Genomic DNA, 24,313 nt, shown 5'->3' with positions numbered 1-24,313 from the left:
CCCTACACGTTTTCGATTCCGATTGTTGTTGCCTTGAAATAATAATTCGGAAACCATTCATTTACTGAACTGATGCAGTCGTATTTCAGTGTAATCTAGTCTGCTACGTATATATTCCAAATGCTGATCTAGTTCAGTGGTACGTTATCGGAATAACACTTGTGTTTTCTGTTAGCTGCTGGGAATTGTATACTAACTCATCATTTGGTAATGTGGATAATAAGCTACGGCATAATTATGAGAAGATTCTTCGCAAGTCGAAACTGAAAAATAGACACAGCGGGTTCTATTTTTAGATAGTGGCAACTGTGGCACAGGCACATGCAATCTGTCAGAAAAAAAACACTTCTGCTTTAATTGAGAAGCAGGAATTTATAGTATTTTGGTATTGTGGAGAATATAAGCTACATGTCATTAATTAATTCTGAGGATGAGAGCACAGTCTCGCTTAGGCAAAGGGCGGAAGAATACGCTCTGTGGAAAAGTTAGCGCACTCCAAGAGTGCGCTAACAGTTTTAGCGCATCGCCATTAGCCAATCAACTGGTTCACATCAGTCATGTGACACCAGTACTTACTGACAATTATTATTATTATTATTATTATTGATATTATTATTATTATTATTATTATTATTATTATTATGATTTCGTAAACCTTCTCAAATTTTACCTTCATGTGTTCTTTAAGGTCCGCCTTTACTTTATATTTTGCAGTTTCTATCAGAGACTGAACATCATCTGAGTGATAGTTCTGCAGTGGGAAGGTCTGGCAGGTAAGGGGAAGTAAGAGTGGGGCCCTCTGTCGTGGGGGATGCCTCAGGCAGGGTTTGGGCAGGAGTCAAAGAAGAAGCGGAAGTCACCAATGGGGATATCTGAGGGTCATCCACGCTTTCGCTGTCAGCAACGGTGATCTCAGAGAGAGAGAGAGGGAGAGAGAGAGAGAGAGAGAGAGAGAGAGAGAGAGAGAGAGAGAGAGAGAGAGAGAGAGAGAGAGACAGAGACAGAGAGACAGAGAGACAGAGAGATAGATAGATAGAGAGAGAGAGAGAGAGAGAGAGAGAGAGAGAGAGAGAGAGAGAGAGAGAGAGAGAGAGAGAGAGAGAGAGAGACAATGACAATGACAATGACAATTCTTTATTTTACGAGGGTAACAGAATAAGCATTGGTATACTTTTTTTGTATCTGGCCCTCGCCCTAAAGAGGGACTAAATCTACTATAAAAACTACTACTACTACTACTACTACTACTACTACAATACTTACATATTTTTTTTCCCTTACACCTGTTCCTTGTCCTGGTGTGCTCTCACGCCGCCCCGTCCCTGCACTCGCTGCTCCATCCACATCTGAATTTCGTTCCGCTGCCAGACTTGTCGATTTTACAGACACTCCAGGGAGGGATGTCGGGTCGTTGCGGTAGGCTACCCTCGGAAGATGACACTGCACTTCTGCTGAGTCACTTCGACGGTGTTCAGTAGTGGGTCTGTCCCGAGCTAACGGACGCAGCCCACTACCTACTATGCCCCCTACTATCGACATTGACTGCTAAGTCGCGGAGCCAGACTGAGCGAGGGTCCCCTCCAGAGAGCAAACCGCCACCACGTCCCTCCGTCGACCCCCCCAGAACGTCACACGTTGAAGACTGACAGCAGAAGTACTATTCAGGGAAGGATGGAACAGGAACACTGAGACCAAGGTCACCATGAGAGCTCCGGGCATGAAGGGCCACAAGAGCAAGGACAATTTATAATTTTGGATGATTAATGAGATGAGGATGATTATAATGATGATGCTATGGATTTCCAATTTGGTTTGAGACTACGTGACAGGGCAGCACTCTACGCTTACTGTCATAATATATCCTGGTGTCAACCAGGCCCGAGAACTGCCGCACCTGCGGTGTTGGTCAGGTATACAGAACCTGAGCACCCTCAAAGTCGCATTCGTTCAGTGAATGACACTCGGCTGTGTGATTCCAGCCTTCCCATAGGAACCATAGCACTTCCACTCTGGGTAGGAGCCGACCGTAGCCCGAAAAACCCACATGACCCTAGTCTGATGGGATTCGAACCCACGACCTCCCGGCCCACAGCCCGACGCGCTAACCACTGCGCTACGGGGGCCGGTAATACTTACATAATTAGTAAAACAGTATAAGTTTATGTACATACGTGCATTATATGAAACATTGTAGTTTATACATGTTCATGACAAGGTGCAAAGCAAAAATTTGCAAGTCAATTAGAGTAAGAATACTATGCAATAGTACATCAACTCTGCACGACAATGGATATTATGCAGAACATCATAATTTCAAAAACAAAACAATAAATCAAAAGTGAGTGACTGTGTCTCAAAAGACATAACAATCAAGAATATACTATTTTCATTAAATGGGATATATATTTGTTTTTGAAAGAATCTCTGCTGGTAGCTTCCCGTAAGGCATTCGGAAGAGCGTTCCAGAGACGGCCACCTGAATAAACTAGACTAGACTTAAATAAGTCTATCCTAAGAAGAGGAGTGTTACATTTCATAAGGTGGTGTGAATTCTTCAAAGAGAACTTTGAACAAATGGTTTGGGGTAACGTTTCGGATATAATTTTATGCATAAAGATTCCTTTGTTAAAAAGCAGTCTTGACTTTAGAGGTAAGATCCCTAAATGTATGTAGTCTAACTCTGTGAGGGTAGTGTGCTTTAGTAATACTACTTTTAGCGCTCTTTTATGTAATCTGCTAAGTGGTTTTAAGGAATTTTCACTTGCTGAGTCCCATAGAGTGGATGCGTAATCAATAACAGATTGAATATGAGCAATGAAGAACAATTTTCTGGTGTGGCAGTTCAGGAAGTGTTTAATTCTAGATAAGAGGTACACTTTCTTTGACACCACTTTACTAAGTTGCTCTATGTGGGTTGACCAAGACAAGTTGTTATCGATATTAACACCCAGCAGTTTGTGATGGTCGACGTTTTCCACTATTTCACCATCTATCAGCAGGACCAGCTGAATAAATATTCTGGCGTTTTTGTCTTGTTGTTATGACCATATATTTGGTTTTCTTTGGGTTAAGAGACATATGGTTTAGTTCAGTCCACGCTGTCAACTGGTTTAAACTTCTTTGAAGTGATTCTGATAAGCGAGTTAAATTTGTGTTGCTGGAGTGAATTGTGGTGTCATCTGCAAAAAGTTCACATACATTTTGAATATATAGGGGGAGGTCATTAATGTATATAGAGAAGAGGAGGGGTCCTAAAACCGATCCTTGTGGTACATCGTATTTTACTTCTTGCAGGCTCGACGCCGAGGCGTTTGTTGTTGTCTGCCGGTGAGAAATGAACTAATAAGTTTGACAGTTTCGATTCCGACGCCATACAATGCGAATTTTCTCAGTAATAACGTGTGATCAATAACGTCAAAGGCTTTAGCAAAATCAACAAAAATGGCACCACAGAATTCATTGTCGTTGATTTTCTCCAGCCATTGATCAACAAGAGAAACTAAGGCAGTATGGCAGGAATGGTTACCTCTAAAACCCGATTGTTTAGGGTGAAGTAAATTGTTTTGGTTAAGATGCGTTAGAATATGTTTGTTAATGAGAGAAAGAGAGAGAGAGAGAGAGAGAGAGAGAGAGAGAGAGAGAGAGAGAGAGAGAGAGAGAGAGAGAGACTTAGAACATTTTATTGACATAAAGGGTAGACATTTTAGGCCATAGGCTTAATCTTACAATGTGCCCTTTACATTCACACAAACACATATTCACGCGTGCGCCCGACTAGAATCATAGAAACATCAAACATACAGTAATAATAAATGAGAAAAGTAGTAGAAAATACATGAATGGAACATCAAAAAAGCAATTACAGAATGGAACATTAATTACGCAAAAGAGAGAGAGAGAGAGAGAGAGAGAGAGAGAGAGAGAGAGAGAGAGAGAGAGAGAGAGAGAGAGAGAGAGAGAGAGAGAGAGAGAGAGAGAGAGAGAGAGAGAGAGAGAGAGAGAGAGAGAGAGAGAGAGAGAGAGAGAGAGAGAGAGAGAGAGAGAGAGAGAGAGAGAGAGAGAGAGAGAGAGAGAGAGAGAGAGAGAGAGAGAGAGAGAGAGAGAGGGGATATCATAGTATTGAGAAGAAAAATAAGCTCCAAAAGCAGTATACGTACGAGGCAAAATAAAAACTTTGCTGTGTTTGTGAGAAAGAACGTCGCGTGCAGCGTGATATCAAAATATCGCGCCTTTCAATTAGACGTGATGTGCCGGTTCCAAACTAGAGCTAGTGTAAAATCAATACAGGCTTACTGAAACATAATTTCCGTTCAAGGATTGTCTTCATTGGGGGCTGCCTTCTGATGAAATATTCTCGGTTGCAACAGGAAACTGCATAGCTTTGTCTCGTAACGTTCCATAACTCTCATTGGCATTCACAGATGAAACAAGACCGGATGCTGCAATGGTTTCTTTATGTCGTGTTTGTTTCTTTCTTTGTTTGTTTGCTTAACGCCCAGCCGACCACGAAGGGCCACATCAGGGCGGTGCTGCTTTGACATATAACGTGCGCCACACACAAGACAGATGTCGCAGCACAGGCTTTATGTCTCACCCAGTCACATTATTCTGACACCGGACGAACCAGTCGTGTGCGTGTGTGTGGTGTGTGTGTGTGTGTGTGTGGATGTGTGTGTGTGTGTGTGTATGTGTGTGTGAGTGTGTGTTAGTGTGTGTGCGCGTGTGTGTGTGTGTGTGTGAGTGTGTGAAATTATTGCCATCTTTGATTTTCCCAAGCCCAACCAATGCAAATGTATGCCACAGAAATGCAGTGAAAGATCGACTTTAGCGTCCACTCCAGACCTGAAAGTAGGAAGATATGAACAGTTAAAAATAACGATCAGGTAACCTATATCCAATAGATTAAAGGTTTCCATACAGAAATAACCAAAACATGATTACAAAGTCAACGAAAGTAGATTCGTAGAATCGCCCAAATCAACGAAAGTCGTTTGTGTTTTTGGTGTGAACTTCGTTTCACCGCCAACCGGAAATGACGTGTACACAACATTTGTGATGTAGCACTTCCTTATATGGTACGAAACGAATGTGGTTGGTTGAAAAAAGCCTGTACTAAATAAGCCTAGTATCTGTAATGGTTTACGGGAGGCTTACTGCGCCTTTAAAGTAAAGAGGCTATAACTTGTTTGCCATGTTGTAATCGTAAATGAGTATTGCTTATTATTTTTAGAACGTGACCGTAATCATTTTGCTTGTTATCGTTCTATATATAGTTTTTGTGTGAAACGATTGTATACATCAAAAGTGAATAAAACACGCTTAAACCAAAGAATCCTTCCTCCCGGGCACATAGTAAACACTCAACATGAGTGAGTTGTTGAATTAATTTTACAGATTGAAATACGTGCCTCTCAGTCAAGAAATGAATTAGGGAGAACATCCGAGACAGCAGCCTAGCTGGCCGCAGATTTGTGGTATGTGTCCAAGTAGACAGATGCTCGGATCGTATGTAAAAGCCTGGAGTAATCTATGGGGATTTACAAGGTAGTTTCCACGAGAAGGAAAGGTTTGTAAATGGGACGTATGAATAGGTTTTTTTAATAAAAAAAAAATGTAAACGTCCCTTTCACCGAAATGGCTTTGTGAAATCGAGGACTAGTGAAATGTAGTGTGTGTGTCTTTTATTTATTTATTTATTTATTTATTTATTTTATTTATTTTTTAACATCCCTTTCACCGAAATGGCTATGTGAAATCGACCAATATTATTGTGAAATATAGTGCCACTAATGCAGACAAAAGATTCTTTCACATCAGATACTATATACTTGTTCACAAAGTCCTCGGCGTCATTATATTTCCCGCGGGCACTTTAAATCAAGTTCTTCTACTTTAAAATGAGGTGTACTTTGGTTGAATGTCAACCCACTTGATGGAGTCTGAAGAATAGAATTTGTTCGTAAATAACACTCTGTGTGCATTTGTTTCGAGCGAAAAAACTCTGAGTAGACTATTTTTCGACGTGTACGAATTTGTGCCTTCTTTTATTGTTCAGTGAATCAATGCTGTGACGTCGTACTACCATTGAAAATGTGGGACCAATGTTTGCTTTGCCAGGGTTTGTTCCCCTCATGGGTTTAACTGTGCTATGTGCCACACTTCCTGTGATTAGGAATGTAAATACTCAAGCTGAAACGTCAGTCAGTTGCTGTTGTCAACCGCAACAGCAACCCTTCTCAACCGCCGCCACTTTCCTTAAAGGGATAGTTGCGGGTGGGGGGGGGGGGGGGTGTGAAATCGAACCATAAGCTTCACAGTTTGAACACGATAACAATAAAAATGTACTCACCAGTACGAGAAACACTTGTCGAACAATAAAAACAGACCGGTTTCGACGATTTTCTTCGTCAGTTACACTTAAAACAAGGAGAGGCGACAGAAAAAAGAAAGGAAAAGAAGAAAGGAAGAAGAAATCAATCAACAATAGAAGGACAGCCAATAACGTTATACTAAATAGTATCATATTTGCTGTCTCCTAGCACTGTCGTTGTTTTTGTTCCCACCCCACTTTTTGGTCAAAGACTGAAACTTGCACGCATTTGCTGGATTACAGATTCTAATGGCCTACATCAGCACGTGTTCATCTGCTAGCGTTGCAGACGATTACAACAACTGGGGGGAAAATATCAGTTGATGGAAAGAAGAGGTTGAATAACCAAAGCGTTTCCCTGTTCACATTGATTTAATTAATAATCACATAGTTACGGGGCATTTTCGAGGGTATTATTGCAAGTGTGTGTCTATAGTTGCTATATAGTTATCGTTGTTGTTCTTGTTTTCATTTGTTTAAATATAATGCATTTCCAATACCGTCCGCCACATTACTCTGTCACGTTTCAATATATCACTTAAGGTGATTATGAACCGGTTAATTACTACTAATTAACTAACCACACCACGATCCACTCTCGCAGTCATACAATTAAATAGAGTCAACAAAAGTATAAGTTTCAGACGCCTGTTTATGTATAAACTCTCCACCTCCCTCGAGCCTTCACTCAAAATATGTTCCTTTTACGTTCTCAACACGTAAAAAACCAGTGTTCACTGACAAAATGCCAGTAGTATATAGAAAATTATAGTAACACGCTGAACCCGTGTAAATATAGTTAAATGCGAATGTTCTGTTCGAAAAGCTCTAGTTCGTGCAGGGGTCACACACCCCACGTTGTCACTACTCCAATGAAATCACAGATAAGAAAAGACAACGGTGGTCAACGGGGTGCGTAAGACATGGTGCACTTAGCTTTATCTCTGCTGCTGCTGCTTAGCCGGTATGCTGGTTAGTCGGTTCGCTGGTTAGCCGGTTCGCTGGTTAGCCGGTTCGCTGGTTAGCCGGTCCTCTGGTTAGCCGGTCTCCTGGTTAGCCGGTCTCCTGGTTAGCGTAGCTTCAACAGGTCCCGCCAAAGTCAGCCGTGCAGATGTTACAGGAACACGTAACGAAGCGAAGCGAAGGCTGCAAACAGAAAGCATCGGTGCACTAAACATGTCAGCTACCCCTCACCCACCACCTTAAAACATGTCATCTTTAAATATCTCATCGAGCACGTGGGCCTGCACAAAACGGACTTTTTACAACAACAAAACAGTCATTTTCCGTCCTTCTCTCCCTATCTGCAAAAACCATATACAGATTAGTATTTTAGCGTCACAGAGAGTAAATTATGCGCTAACCTGGAAAGAACAACAGAGAGTATTTCATTCCACAACACAGACTCATCAACAGCGTTAAATAATGATTTATTACCTCAAAAGCCTATGATTGTACTCTCAATGGAAGCAAAGTCCGCCTCCTCCCTGGAACAGCCTCTGTTCGTCAACAGTGACCAAAAACCTCCAGAACCCCTTGTCGAATCCTTATGCGAAAGCCATCGCCGACGAAGGAAAGTTGACGACTTGTCCTCAGCAAAGTACTGGCAGTGAGACAGGAAAAACTAGTGGAAGCTCCCCTAGAGTGCCGAATACAATATTCGGTGAAAAACCATCATACTCTAGAAACTGTGTATTAGATCCTTCCCCTTCTGCCGCTGGGTGTCAAGTGCGCCGTCCTTGTGTCTCTCTCAGACAACCTAGCCAATAACACGTGACTGACCTTGTCACAAAAACCAGTCCAGCTATACACAATTCTGCCTCCCCAAGCAGAAAAAAGACACGAGAAACTCAATCCCTGAAAATCCCGTGTGCGCTGTCAGCGAAAAACCGTCAGCCCTATGACAGCAGAAACCTCCACTGTAAAACTCGTGCGCAGCAAACCCTCCGTGTTCATTGAGCACTGTCAGCAAACTCTGCTGTAGCCCAATATCACGTACAGGCGCTTTCTATCATAATCGACCAAGAACAGGCACTCCACTGAGTGACACTTTCTTGGTCTCTGTCACCCGATCGTGACACACCTCCCCTCTTCAAGACGAAACCTCGGTTTCGCTCACAGTCATGTTCTCCTCTACAGCCCGAGAGAGAAAGTCAGCTCCAACATTGTTGGCGCCCGGAATGACGCGTACCGTGAATTGGTACGGTTGGAGAATCAACGCCCAGCGCATAAGTCTGGCGTTTGCCAACCTTGCAACCTGAAGATATTGCAGAGGTTGATGGTCCGTCTCCAGACAGAAAGGTCGTCCGTACAGGTACGCTTCGAACTTCTGGATGCCCCAGACAATGGCGAGACACTCGCGTTCAACCGTTGCATACGCTGCCTCGGCCGAGGTCAGCTTACGGCTGGCGAAGCAAACAGGGTGCAAAAACCCCTCTGTCTCCTGAAGCAACACTGCCCCAAGTCCCTTCCCTGAAGCGTCTGTCCTCAGCACGAAGTCCTTGTTCAGGTCTGGTAGTCGGAGAATAGGCTGACTGGTGAGTCGCCTCTTCAGGGTGTTGAATGCGGAGCTGCATTCCTCAGTCCACACTACAACGGTCGGTTGTAGTTTCTTGGTAAGGTTGGTCAGTGGTAGTGCGATTTCGGCAAAGTGCGGGATGAAGCGTCTGTAGAAGCTGGCTAGGCCCAGGAACGACCTGACCTCTTTCTTCGTGCGCGGTGGCTCCGCCTCCCGAATCTTCTGGATCTTGTCGTCCTCTGGAACGAGCAATCCCTCGCCGACAACATGACCCAGGAAAGACAATTCCCGAAATCCCAAGTAGCACTTGGACGGTTTAGCTCCCAGATTTCCGTCCTTCAACCTTCCGAACACGTCGCGCAGGGCGTCGAGATGTTCAGTCCATGTCTCTGTCGCGATCAGCACATCGTCGATGAAACTGCTGATGTCCTCGCGCTTCAATGGTTCCAAAAGTTTCCTCATCATGCGAGTGAAGACGGCACCTGCATTCTGTAGACCAAAAGGCATGACTGTCCACTGGAACTGGCCGAATGGAGTGGTAAAAGCAGTCTTTGGGCGATCTTCCTCGGCAACTGGAATTTGCCAGTATCCCTTGGTGAGGTCTAATTTTGAAAAATACTTGGCCTTGGCCAAGTGACTGAAGAGGTAGTCCACATCAGGCATGGGTTCCGCGTCAAACGCCGTAATCTTGTTCAGCTTCCGGTAGTCGACACAGAACCTGACGCGTCCATCCTTCTTCTTCACAAGCACAATTGGTGAACTGTAGGGAGAGTTCGCTGGCTCGATGACGCCCAACTTCGTCATGTCGGCGATTTCCTTCCTGACCACCTCCTTCTGGGCATGAGGCATGGGATACTGCTTCGTCCTCACTGGCTGCTTCTCCAGCAAGTCGAAGGTAAACTCCTCTAGATGCGTCTGAAGTGGTATGTCTGTAAGGACCCGTGCTGCATCCTTCAGGATCTCTTGCAGGTCCGCCTGCTGGTCGTCCCCAAGATCAGGTGAGATGTGCACGTCCGTGTGATCCTCACTAGCCTCCAACGGACAAACTGGTACACGTCCACCTCCCTGTTCTTCCGTTGTCTCGTCCATCACGACAGCAACTGCTTCTGTCACTTTGTCCTTTTCCCCGTAGGCAGTCCTCTCTATGTAGGCGCGCAGCAGGTTGGCGTGGTACAGGCGTGCTTTCCCGTTCATGACGATCCTGTAGTCGTTCTGGCCCACTTTCGCTGTCACCTCAAAAGGTCCTTGCCACTGCAGTTGTAGCTTGTGTTTGACAGGTAGAAGTAGCAACACCCGTTCTCCAATCTTGAAGCTGCGCGGCCGTGCCTTGCGGTCGAATCCTCGCGCGTAACGCTGTGCTGCTCTTCCCAGGTTCTCTTGAGCCAGTTTGCAGGTCTCTTCAATCCTGTTCCTGAGTTCTACGATGTAGGTCGCTGTCGTCTGCACCTCCTCGTCAGCTTCTTCGTCCGTCCAGGCTTGACGCAGGATAGCCATGGGACCGCGTACCTGTCTGCCGTACAACAACTCAAATGGGGAAAAGCCCAAGCTCTCCTGAGGAACCTCGCGGTATGCAAAAAGCAATGCTGGGATATACCTGTCCCACGTGCGTGGTTTCTCCTGAGCTAGTTTCCTCAGCATGGTCTTCAAGGTGCCATTGAACCTTTCCACCAGTCCGTTGCACTGAGCATGGTAAGGAGTGGTGAAGTGCTGCTCCAGTGATAGCAGTCGTGCTGCCTCCGCCATCACTCCTCCCGTGAACTGCGTGCCTCTGTCGGTGAGTACCTCTGATGGAATTCCCAGCCGGGACCACATAGTAACCAGAGCCTCAGCTACTCGCGTGGCTTCAATCGATTTCAGAGGGATCGCCTCTGGGTATCGAGTAGCGTAGTCCACCATGGTCAAAATGTATCTGTTTCCGTCCTCAGACGCAGGCAAGATGGGCCCGATGATGTCCACTGCCACCCGACGAAAGGGTTCGTCGATGAGCGGCATCTTCTCCAAGGGGACCTTCCTCACCCTTCCTTTGGCAACCACCTTCTGGCACTTATCGCAGGACGCACAGAAACGTCGGACATCCGTGCAGATGCCTGGCCAGTAAAAGTGGCGCCAGACACGATCCGTGGTCTTCTTGGTACCAAGATGACCTCCCAGAATCGAGTCGTGTGCCGTTGCCATGACACCCTCGCGAAACTCGCGAGGCACGACAACCTGTTTGAATGTACCTTCTTGGTTGCTGAACTCACGGTAGAGCAACTTCTTGTCCCTGAGGAACCTTGACCTCCCATGCTTCCCGCTCAGCTTCACCTTCCCCGACTTCGCGTGCTCCCGAGGAGTCGCTAATGTCGGATCAGATGCCTGAGCCTTCGCGAGAAGCGCGGGGGTCACGTTCCCCAGGGCAGCTCGTGCAGCAGGTAGGGGTTTGAGAGGTTTGTCCTCTCGCTCCGCCTGTGCCCGCGTGAGCACTGAAATGACGTCGGGAGACCGATAAACGGGAACCTCCCTGGTGACGCCGTCCACAAACTGAACCCGGTTTCCAATGAGCAGGTCGCATGGAGGATCGTCCATGACGACGGCCACAATGGTCCCCGTGAACAAGGGTGTTACGACCTTGATCACTGCCGTGTTCAAGTCGTAAGCGTGAGATGCCTCGGCCATTCTCACTCTGATGCTGTCTCCTGTGTAGGCCATAGCTGGAACTAGACTCGCCCGAACCACTATCATGTCTGCCCCTGTGTCCCGCAGACCTTCGCCCTTCACTCCGTTAACGTAAACGTTGCAGTGGGGCTGGAAATGTTTCCTGGAGCACGGAACGCAGAGTTGTGGAATTGTGCATGAGCTCGTGACGTCCCTTAACTCCTCGCTGCCAACAAAGTGTACGCCCTTCTGGTCAGCCTGTCTCTTGTGGCAGTCCTTCTTCACGTGGCCCCGCTTGTTGCAGTAGTAACACTGGATGTCAGTTCTGGAACTTGATCCTTTGTGTCCCTGATCGTCCTTCCCGTCCTTGGGTCCTGAAGAACCTGAATTTCCCGATTTTCCCGGCCGTGAGCCTGAAGATTTGCCAGAGATCGCCTGGGCGTCCTCGTGTACTCTGATCCAGTCGGCTGCCTCCTGAGTAGTCTTAGGCTGGTGTTCCTGCACGAAGGTCACCACCTCAGGTCGCAGGCTGGACATCAGTTGCTCCATGACAATGAGGTCGGCAAGGTCGTTGACGGTCCAGTCCTTTTCGGCCATCTCCACCCAGCGCCGCAGGTAGAGATTAAGGCGTGCCACAAACTGATGACTCAGCTCGCCGCTCAGTCTCTTGCTGTTACGCAGACGTCGTCTGTAGGCTTCCGCAGTCAGGTTGAAGCGCTGGAGTAACGCCTTCTTTAGTGCCTGATAGTCTCTCGCCTCGTCGTCCTCCAAAGCGTTGTAGAGCTGCAATGCGCGTCCTTTTAAGCAGGTGCTAAGGCGGCTAGCCCACGTGGCCTCTTCCCACTTCTGGTCAGATGCAATGCGCTCAAACCGGCGTAAAAAGTCGTCGAGCTCGTCCTTGTCATCGTCGAACGTCGGCAGTCTCGTACGGTCGGCAACAAACGTCGGCGCGCTAGCCTGAGTAAGCGTACCCTTCTCGGCCTGTAGCCTAGCTAGCTCTAGCTGGTGATCGCGATCCGCCTGTTCCTTCCGGTCTAGTCTGTCACGTTCGTCTTTCTTTTCCTGTCTGTCAAGTTCGGCCTGCCGTTCCCTTTCTTGTCTGTCAAGTTCGTCTTTCTTATCCTGTCGGTCACGTTCGTCTTGTCGTTCCTGTCTCTCACGTTCGTCTTTCCTTTCCTGTCTGTCTCGTTCTGCCTGTCGTTCCCTTTCTTGTCTGTCAAGTTCGTCTTTCTCTTTCTTGTCCTGTCGGTCACGTTCGGCCTGTCGTTCAGCCTGTCGTTCCCTTTCTTGTCTGTCAAGTTCGTCCTTCTTGTCCTGTCGGTCACGTTCTTCTTTTCTTGTCAGTCGCTCAAATTCTTCCTTCCGTTCTACTTCTAAGCGTTTTAGAACGCTTCGGGCTCTAACGCGTGCGTCTCGCTCAGTCGGTTGCTCGCTGCCAGGAGTCTCGAAAGTTATTCTCCTCGAAGGAGATCCCCCTGTAGCCATGGTTAGTTTAGCAAAGCTTTATCACAAAAGTAAGTCTAACGCAGCTATAGCTAGAACACCCGGTGATGAAACAATGGATACAAAAATCCAGCAACCGGAAAATGCAGAAGAAAAATCCAAACGGTGTAGAACAAAACGCGTAGCCTACTTTATGGCTGCTTTTTGCGGTGAAACAAAGTGTTTCCCACAGCCGTGGCCTACTTTATCGGCTGCTTTTTGCGGTGAAACAGAGTGTCTCCCACAGCCTTGGTTAGGACAGAAGTCCTCGGACCCTTCCCCCCCAAAATTCCAACAAAGTCAAAATATGGAGAAAAATCCAAGTAAAACAAGACGGTAGAAATGTAACCTGTTACAGAATGCGAAACAACAATGTAGAGAAAACTGAGTAAAACGAATAACAAATCCGCTAACCCCGCTCAGCTCTCTGCACCGGAAAACTCTGAACGTACAACAACAAAGATTCACAAACAAAGGAAAGGGAGGTAATCACAGTTAGCGCATACAATAGCTCACAAATTACAATTTACATTTCCTGCAAGATGTGAATCGCTTAAGGTGTGGTATATGATCAAAACTATACAAAAAAGGGTAGCACCAAGCAGAAAATAAGTCGAGCACTGACGAGATTATCTGCTCTTAGTTATCCTTAATTGGTGGGTCTTTATCAGTTGGAAATTAACTGAGTAAATCCCGGCTTGGCCCCCATGTGTCACGTTTCAATATATCACTTAAGGTGATTATGAACCGGTTAATTACTACTAATTAACTAACCACACCACGATCCACTCTCGCAGTCATACAATTAAATAGAGTCAACAAAAGTATAAGTTTCAGACGCCTGTTTATGTATAAACTCTCCACCTCCCTCGAGCCTTCACTCAAAATATGTTCCTTTTACGTTCTCAACACGTAAAAAACCAGTGTTCACTGACAAAATGCCAGTAGTATATAGAAAATTATAGTAACACGCTGAACCCGTGTAAATATAGTTAAATGCGAATGTTCTGTTCGAAAAGCTCTAGTTCGTGCAGGGGTCACACACCCCACGTTGTCACTACTCCAATGAAATCACAGATAAGAAAAGACAACGGTGGTCAACGGGGTGCGTAAGACACGGTGCACTTAGCTTTCTTTCTGCTGCTGCTGCTTAGCCGGTATGCTGGTTAGCCGGTTCGCTGGTTAGCCGGTCCGCTGGTTAGCCGGTTCGCTGGTTAGCCGGTCCTCTGGTTAGCCGGTCTCCTGGTTAGCCGGTCTCCTGGTTAGCGTAGCTTCAACAGGTCCCGCCAAAGTCAGCCGTGCAGATGTTACAGGAACGTAACGAAGCGAGGCGAACGAAGGCTGCAAACAGAAAGCATCGGTGCACTAAACATGTCAGCTACCCCTCACCCACCACCTTAAAACATGTCATCTTTAAATATCTCATCGAGCACGTGGGCCTGCACAAAACGGACTTTTTACAACAACAAAACAGTCATTTTCCGTCCTTCTCTCCCTATCTGCAAAAACCATATACAGATTAGTATTTTAGCGTCACAGAGAGTAAATTATGCGCTAACCTGGAAAGAACAACAGAGAGTATTTCATTCCACAACACAGACTCATCAACAGCGTTAAATAATGATTTATTACCTCAAAAGCCTATGATTGTACTCTCAATGGAAGCAAAGTCCGCCTCCTCCCTGGAACAGCCTCTGTTCGTCAACAGTGACCAAAAACCTCCAGAACCCCTTGTCGAATCCTTATGCGAAAGCCATCGCCGACGAAGGAAAGTTGACGACTTGTCCTCAGCAAAGTACTGGCAGTGAGACAGGAAAAACTAGTGGAAGCTCCCCTAGAGTGCCGAATACAATATTCGGTGAAAAACCATCATACTCTAGAAACTGTGTATTAGATCCTTCCCCTTCTGCCGCTGGGTGTCAAGTGCGCCGCCCTTGTGTCTCTCTCAGACAACCTAGCCAATAACACGTGACTGACCTTGTCACAAAACCAGTCCAGCTATACACAATTCTGCCTCCCCAAGCAGAAAAAAGACACGAGAAACTCAATCCCTGAAAATCCCGTGTGCGCTGTCAGCGAAAAACCGTCAGCCCTATGACAGCAGAAACCTCCACTGTAAAACTCGTGCGCAGCAAACCCTCCGTGTTCATTGAGCACTGTCAGCAAACTCTGCTGTAGCCCAATATCACGTACAGGCGCTTTCTATCATAATCGACCAAGAACAGGCACTCCACTGAGTGACACTTTCTTGGTCTCTGTCACCCGATCGTGACATACTCGTTTGTCTCTAAGAGCACATAAGTTTACCTTGTTGTGCTCCTTTAGTATAACATTCTTCTTCTTCTTCTTCTTCTTCTTCTTCTTCTTCTTCTTCTTCTTCTTCTTCTTCTTCTGCGTTCGTGGGCTGAAACTCCCACGTACACTCGTGTTTTTTGCACGAGTGGAATTTCACGTGTATGACCGTTTTTTTACCCCGCCATTTAGGCAGCCATACGCCGTTTTCGGAGGAAGCATGCTGGGTATTCAAAGTTCGTGTTTCTATAACCCGCCGAACTCTGACATGGATTACAGGATCTTTTTCGTTGCGCACTTGGTCTTGTGCTTGCGTGTACACACGGGGGTGTTCGGACACCGAGGAGAGTCTGCACACAAAGTTGACTCTGAGAAATAAATCTCTCGCCGAACGTGGGGACGAACTCACGCTGACAGCGGCCAACTGGATACAAATCCAGTGAGCTACCGACTGAGCTACATCCCCGCCCCATTCAATTACGGCTTTGTATTTATGCAACTGAATAAAAAACAAGTCGCGTAAGGCGAAAATACAATATTTAGTCAAGTAGCTGTCGAACTCACAGAATGAAACTGAACGCAACGCAACGCAGCAAGACCGTATACTCGTAGCATCGTCACTCCACCGCCCGTGGCAAAGGCAGTGCACGTGGAATTGACAAGAAGAGCGGGGTATTCGTTGCGCTGAGAAGGATAGCACGCTTTTCTGTACCTCTCTTCGTTTTACCTTTCTGAGCGTGTTTGTAATCCAAACATATCATATCTATATATTTTTGGAATCAGGAACCGACAAGGAATAAGATGAAAGTGTTTTTAAATTGATTTCGAAAAAAAAATTTTGATAATAATTTTTATATATTTAATTTTCAGAGCTTGTTTTTAATCCGAATATAACATATTTATATGTTTTTGGAATCAGCAAATGATGGAGAATAAGATAAACGTAAATTTGGATCGTTTTATAAATTTTTATTTTTTTTTACAATTTTCAGATTTTTAATGACCAAAGTCATTAATTAATTTTTAAGCCACCAAGCTGAAATGCAATACCGAACCCCGGGCTTCGTTGAAGAGTACTTGACCAAAATTTAAACCAATTTGGTTGAAAAATGAGGGCGTGACAGTGCCGCCTCAACTTTCACGAAAAGCCGGATATGACGTCATCAAAGACATTTATCAAAAAAATGAAAAAAACGTTCGGGGATTTCATACCCAGGAACTCTCATGTCAAATTTCATAAAGATCGGTCCAGTAGTTTAGTCTGAATCGCTCTACACACACACACACACACACACACACACACACACACACACACACACACGCACGCACATACACCACGACCCTCGTTTCGATTCCCCCTCGATGTTAAAATATTTAGTCAAAACTTGACTAAATATAAAAACCTGTTTAAACCAAGTGTGTGTCTAAGCTACAGCGCAGCGACTGTACCTTGTTCTTTCAAAGGTTATATTTCCCAGAAAACTTCTCCGATATGGCCTTTTTGCTTATAATACTGTACATTTAACCACATCTAAAGAACGGAATCATTATTCCAATGGTATACCGGTGAGTGTTGAAATCTAGGCGCATTGTTCTTTGGATCAAGAATTCTCTCTTAAAGCATAAAAGGTAATATACGAAAGTTTGTGAAAATTGAAGTTGAATACCACAATAACCATTTCAGCCACAACTTCATAGATCGACCCTTTCTGCATTTGAGTAAAATAACTGGTAACAGCTACTTCTATTATTCTGTTGAGAGAGTGGAGGTAAAAGAAACAGGTCTTTCAAAAAGTCTTTGATTTCCGTTCTACATGTAGGTTGCACTGATAAGATCGACCGCTTTTTGTGTGTGCAAGAAACCATATGTACACGAGAGAAAAAAAGATGAAGAGTACATCAGATTGTGGATTGAATGCTTCATTATTCCTAAGAATTGCACGAGAGCTAAATAATTTTGCCCAAAATAGACACTCATTTATCATGTTTACGAAATGACGTTTGAACTTTTCTTGTTGCTTTACACTAAGGTTGGTTGCAAATGTCTCTAAGGTTACCTTTTGAAGTCAACTGCCCATTTCATAATAATAAATTATGTATTAAACCAACACCACCACCACCACCACCACCATCAACAACAACAACAACAACAACAACAACAACAACAACAACAACAACAACAACAACAGCTGCAGCAGCGGCAACGACAACATTAATAACAACAACAATATCCAAAACAAGAACACGAACTGACAAAAATAACCTTGTTCGATTAAACACACACGCACATACACACACACACACACACACACACACACACACACACACACACACACACACACACACACACACACACACACACACACACACACACACACACACACACACACACAGTATGAGTTAAAGAGGGGAGCGAAGACAGCGAATAAACAAGCCAGGAATGGGAAGAGTTGTTTCCCTTTCACCAATCGACGCACATACATTCTTTTGCATTTTTTAGAATGGGATTTTCCCGTAATAACTCATAACATTACATGGCCTTCACCTTTTCATGTAAGTTTCTCCTTTGGGGATTTATTTTCGTGGGCATTATTATCATTTTGGAAAAGGCAATATATCACAGTGCACACCCAGTTTCTTTTTTCGTCGGACGTGTTTTCAAAAACAGCCCAGTGGATTCAGCGTTCCTTCGACATGACACCCATTTGATTTCCTTACCTGTGCAAAAACAAAACACATCACAACAACAGGACAGTCATTTTTGCATAGCAATATCTATTTATATATTTCAGAGCAGTGCATTCAAGGCTTCCACTGCTCCTCGTAGTTATGTTTTGCAACTCATTTCTTGCTGTATAACACCCGGATGTGTTGCTTTGAATATATATAACACATGTCGCGAGAGCTTATTAGGTACAACAGTCGTGTGCAGGTTCTGTCGTTCTGACTATAGCTGGTTTGTTGGCAATTAGATCACTATGGTTATGGATCGCTGCGTGAAGCAAGTACTGTGTCAGTGAGTCGGACGGATGTTTTCTTCAGCCATGTTGTAGACAGGTTTGGTTTGACACTTTCCTTGTCAACAGAGTTTAGAATGGGCAGTTTGTCGTTCAACTAAACACTGAATGCTGAGTTAACTGCTGTTGTGTTTAAAGGCAAAAAATCTCCCGTGAATACGGTCGCTCGGTTGTTCGTCTCCGATAGGCTGCAGAGACAAGTGAGTGGGAACTGCAGTGACAAGAGAGTGGGAACTGCAGAGACAAGAGAGTGGGAACTGCAGCGACAGGAAAGTGGGACCTGCAGTGAAAAGAGAGTGTGAACTGCTGTGTCGAGAGAGCAAGAACTGCATCGCTCAGAGAGCAGGAAAGACAGTAGCAACCAATTCACGACTGCAGGACGAGCGATCGATCGAGGCATCACGAGCAGGCTGACGCAATGCACGTCAATGTCACTGCAGCTCTGTTGACTCTGGCGATGTTATTGCAGTTATTATCTCACTTGGTACACCACATAATCTACATACCCTGGTACCACGGAGAATATTTAAAGCTCGTGCTTCGACCGCGTGGCTGGTGGCAATGGTGGGAATATATGATCAGTTCTTATTCATTCATGATCTTCAAAACAGGTAACGTGTTGAGTGAGAGGAAGGGAAGGGGGGGGGATCAGAGGGGGTGGGGGGGGGGGGACGCACTCAAATATTTTAAGACCGTTAGTTAGTGTATATGTGTATGTGTGTGTGTGTGTGTGTGTGTGTGTGTGTGTGTGTGTGTGTGTGTGTGTGTGTGTGTGTCGGTGTAGGCTAGTGTGCATGCGTGCGTGCGTGCGCCGCGAGAGTGTGTGTGTGTGTGTGTATGTGTGTGTGTGTGTATGTGTGTGTGTGTGTGTGTGTGTGTGTGTGTGAATGTTTGGGTGTGTGTGTCGGTGTATGTGCATGCGTGCGTGCGTGCGTGCGTGCGAGTGTGTGTGAGTGAGTGTGTGTGCGTGTGTGTGTGTGTGTTTGTGTGTGTGTGTGTGTGTGTGTGTGTGTGTGTGATCGAGTACACGTTGGAATCTTAAAATGAGGTTAAAAGTCGCTTGTTCATTTCAATGCTTGTTATTCTCTCAGGTGACAGGAGAAACGTTCCGAATAACTCTCACTTACTCTATTACACATGTCGTATGCATTTAGAGCAGTTACTTCCCTTTGTTTATCAGATCGTTGGAATGGCGGGGATGTAGCTCAGTCGGTAGCGCGCTGGATTTGTATCCAGTTGGCCGCTGTCAGCATGAGTTCGTCCCCACGTTCGGCGAGAGATTTATTTCTCAGAGTCAACTTTGTGTGCAGACTCTCCTCGTTGTCCGAACACCCCCGTGTGTACACGCAAGCACAAAGACCAAGTGCGCAACGAAAAAGATCCTGTAATCCATGTCAGAGTTCGGTGGGTTATAGAAACACGAAAATACCCAGCATGCTTCCTCCGAAAGCGGCGTATGGCTGCCTAAATGGCGGTGTAAAAACGGTCATACACGTAAAAGCCGTGGGAGTTTCAGCCCATGAACGAAGAAACAAACAGATCGTTCTTTCTTTCTTTATTTGGTGTTTAACGTCGTTTTCAACCACGAAGGTTATATCGCGACGGGGGAAGGGGGGAGATGGGATAGAGCCACTTGTCAATTGTTTCTTGTTCACAAAAGCACTAATCAAAAATTTGCTCCAGGGGCTTGCAACGTAGTACAATATATTACCTTACTGGGAGAATGCAAGTTTCCAGTACAAACGACTTAACATTTCTTACATACTGCTTGACTAAAATCTTTAAGCCAAAAAAAAAAATAGGTCTGTTTACGGTAACATAGGCCAAAAAAATAGGGTCGGTAGGTCGGGATTTTTTTTTTTTATTTATTTTTTTTTTCTCCAAAAAACCATATTTTTACGTTATTTTGCAAAAAAAAACCATAAGATTTTTTTTTTTTTTTTCCCCAAATGCCAAAAAAAAGTCTAGGGTCGCGCAAAAAAAATAGGGTCGGTCGGGTTACCGTAAACAGACCTTTTTTTTTTTTGGCCTTACAAAAATTGACAGATCGTTGGAATCTCAGTTTGACTTTCAGGGGAATCAACGTTCGTTGCGTGTCTTCAGACGATTGGACTCACTGCCGACTATATCTCTTTGTTACTCTGGCTTACGGCGATGAAAGTAGCCAGTACGCGATTTGTCTTGATCAGCAGTAAGTACACTTGTTTGATTTTTGATTTTTGTACAGACCTTTTTTTTAAAATCTCCTAGGATGCATCCAGGCTTTTAAAAGAGACAAGAGCATCCTACCAATGGCACAAGAACCAAAACCCAAAATCCCGGCTTCTCATAGTGCAGAGGGAATGTATTGCTGAAATAGCTAGGTTTATAATGTGAAATGCCTGTGTCAACTGCCAATTAAATTGAAACTTTCCCTCGGATGCTCCAGGAAATACGTTCACACGAATTGAGAAACTGATCTAGTTTTAGCTCATGAAAAAGTCATGTTATTACGCTGCTACAAGCTATATCTGAAAAAAAACGCGTTACGATAATTCAAAAAGAAACACATCATAATATCGAACGTAAACCAGGGATATACACCATTTACACCACGTACACCTGTGGTTGTAATCGATCGGCCAGAAACGCAATTCACTTCAATTACCCAACTCCTTGTTTATATGATAATTGGCATGTCATCATTTTTCTAAATTCTGTATCAGGTGGATTTCTCTGATTTTGTTCACATTTGTTTCAACACACTCTGAAATTATCAAACACAAAATACAAGCAAAATATCAGCAAAGTCGATTCTTTGGGTCAATCGCTGTATGTCGTATGTTTTTAAGGGTAGTCATAATAGAAGATTTTCGGAAATAACTCCGTCGGGTTTGTATGGGTTGTGAACGAGTGATTGCCCTTGCTTTTTCTCTGACAAATATTAAAGTCACACGTGCTCCTGTCAACGTGCTTCCGACACCCCCCTCGCCAGTGATTGGCCCCTCCAGACACACCCCTCGCCAGTGATTGGCCCCTCCAGACACACCCCTCGCCAGTGATTGGCCTCTCCAGACACACCCCTCGCCAGTGATTGGCCCCTCCAATGTTTGTCCGAGTAAACAGCAAGGGCATTCACTCTTTCACAACCTAGAGACACCCGACAGAGTTATTTTCTGAATTCGTCTATTGACAAGTGGCCGTTATCAAGAAGTGGTCGCCAAGATAGATTGTCTGACTGTATTCATTCAAGAAAATGTGACATAAACAGGGCTCAAACTGCAAAAGATTCAAGCAAATAACTTTAACAAATCACATGTTTATGCATACCAATCGTTCGCAACAATTTCTTCTTCTCAGTTATACCCTTGCTCAATTTGACCAATCGTTCCCAACTTTTGTTCTTCTTATACCCTTGCTCCAATTTGATTTGATTAAAAACAAAATCATTGAAACGTCTACCACAGGCCTCTCGGACCAACGGTTCATATTTGCATATTCGCAATGTATATGTCTTGTTGTGTTGCAGTGATGAGCAAGGGATGGGGCTGCGGTCTAGCTATCGCCCATCAATTATATATCCATCAACGCAATTGCCTGCTGCTCTCTACCTTGAGTCTTTTCTGCAGTATGCTGTCTTTTTTTGCCGCTAAGGTTGACATTGACATTGACAGACGGACGAGGAAAAACATCATGCTCATAGCAATAGTAATAACATTATCGGTGGCAAACACTGTATTGTCTGTTAACATCATTTCATGACGTAGAACACTGTTTTGGATGTAGAATCAAACAAGTCGCGTAAGGCGAAAATACAACATTTAGTCAAGTAGCTGTCGAACTCACAGAATGAAACTGAACGCAATGCCATTTTTCAGCAAGACCGTATACTCGTAGCATCGTCAGTCCACCGCTCATGGCAAAGGCAGTGAAATTGACAAGAAGAGCGGGGTAGTAGTTGCGCTAAGAAGGATAGCACGCTTTTCTGTACCTCTGTTTGTTTTAACTTTCTGAGCGTGTTTTTAATCCAAACATATCATATCTATATGTTTTTGGATTCAGGAACCGACAAGGAATAAGATGAAAGTGTTTTTAAATTGATTTGGAAAATCTAATTTTGGTTTAAACAATGTTTTATTAAATCAAACATGGTACAATAATACAACGATAAACAATAGGGACACGAACTCAAGCGAACGCTTATATTACGCGCCCTACGTAGTTACAAATTAACAAAAATATGATGTCGGACAAACATTACTTATAAACTATGGAACTATCTAGGTAAACAGCATAGTTGAAGCAAACCAAAAAGAACAAGAGAAAGCTAGCAGGAGGAAGAGGGGGAGGGTGGAGGTGGGACGAAAGAATGGTAGGTACATATGAAAGATGAAGGTGGTTAGCGCATACAAAAAGAATATACATAGTACATTGTAAACTGTAATCCAGTGGCAAATAAGCAGTAGTTCGCTGAATATATAATTGAAAAATGTATATAGAATACATGGCATGGATATGCGTACTGAGTCAAATTAACAAAAACGACCAGATTTACAGATAAACGATTGGACACTTTCAAAAATAAGCTTGTTGGTGCGAAGAGAAAGGTTTTCGCTACCATTTAACAATATTTCAACATGTCTGTAATGTACAGGTAGTGCATTTATTGTAGATAGGCGAGCGTCTACGTACAGAGGGCAATGTATCAAGTAATGGTCAGCTGTTTCGTGCAGGTAGCCGCAAGCGCACTGCGGATTTTCCTGTAAGTGGCGTTTGCACAGGTCAGAGTTCAAGTTACTCATGTTTAGGCGCATTCTGCAGTGATGAATCTCTTCCAATCGTTTACCACAGTAGTAATAGGCAGGTACGTTATAATCAGGAATAGTTAGATAGTGTTTGAATTCGCTGATTGAGTTAGTTGTTTTGATGTTGTCTGGCAAGTTGTTCCAAAGGACAGTGGTAGATGGTATAAAAGATCGACGGTATAATTCAGTTTTGCAAGTGGGAACTCTTCTTTCTGATGGTCTTCTTCGGTGATAGGGGTTAACATCAGAAGTTAAAGGTGGCAAAAGTTGTGCTAAGTAATGAGGACATTTGCCAAATACCATCTTGTAATATAAAATTAGTTTGTGTCTGCTCCGTCTTTCTTTTAGGTTACAAAATCCGCTTTCTTTATACAGCTTTTCGTGGCTGGTGCCGCGTACACCACCGATTATAGTCCGAATGGCTTCCAAATGTAATTTTTCCAGTGCAGTTGACCAGTACTCGGTGCAGTTGTCCCATAGGATGTCTGCATAGTCAAAATGTGGAAGAACAAAGGATTTGTACATAGTTTCCAGACTTTTACGATTTAATCTGTATTTGTAATATCTTAAGCAATTAATTAAGAGGGTGACCTTTTTTACGATGCTTCTCACTTGGAAGTCCCATTTACAATTATTCTGCAAAATTACGCCAAGATGTTTATGTTGGTTCCCGTTTTCCAAAACAATATTATTGAAAATGATTGGTTCGGTTGGTATATTATCACGTTTTATGTCTAACAATTCCGTTTTTGCTTCGTTAAATTTAACTTTCCACTGTTTTGCCCAGGTACTAATTTTATTTAGGTCTGCGTTCAAAGTCTGCGCTCGTCTAATTGGATCTTCTAAGGACATGGACATGCTCGTGTCATCAGCAAACAACTTTATAACAGATTCAATATCATTCACGCCATAAGGATGGTCTGGACGGTCAAGTCGAATAGGGGGGCTAAAATTTGGAATCAATAATGAGGAATTATCATCAGAATGCGCTAGCCATGTCTCCGAAAGTGTTAAGACATCGTGCCGTTGAACTTCGGGCTGCAATAAATCAATTGTATTCCTAAGGCTTCTGACATTAATGTGTACGACACTGATTTCATGCTCGTGTTCAGGACCTGGGTTCTTTTCTACATCACCTGATAAGTACAACTTCGATTGTACAAACGGAGTTACAAGACTTGACTGCTGGTCATTAAAATCAACATTATTAGTTTTT

At 44.3% G+C, this 24,313-nt stretch overlaps 1 long non-coding RNA gene across 1 annotated transcript; it reads left to right on the top strand.

Moving 5' to 3' along the window:
• Positions 1–17,905: 17,905 nt before the first annotated feature.
• On the top strand, positions 17,906–22,629 carry LOC138983526 (uncharacterized). The gene is made up of 3 exons (XR_011461178.1): positions 17,906–18,924; positions 20,388–20,504; positions 21,822–22,629. It is a non-coding gene; the product is annotated as an uncharacterized lncRNA (long non-coding RNA).
• The last annotated feature ends 1,684 nt before the right edge of the window (positions 22,630–24,313 follow it).

The sequence above is a fragment of the Littorina saxatilis genome, linkage group LG13, assembly GCF_037325665.1.
Source record: "Littorina saxatilis isolate snail1 linkage group LG13, US_GU_Lsax_2.0, whole genome shotgun sequence".
NCBI classification, from domain to species: domain Eukaryota; kingdom Metazoa; phylum Mollusca; class Gastropoda; order Littorinimorpha; family Littorinidae; genus Littorina; species Littorina saxatilis.
The sequence above is the reverse complement of the archived record's forward strand: the minus strand, read 5'-3'. Positions and strand labels throughout refer to the sequence as shown.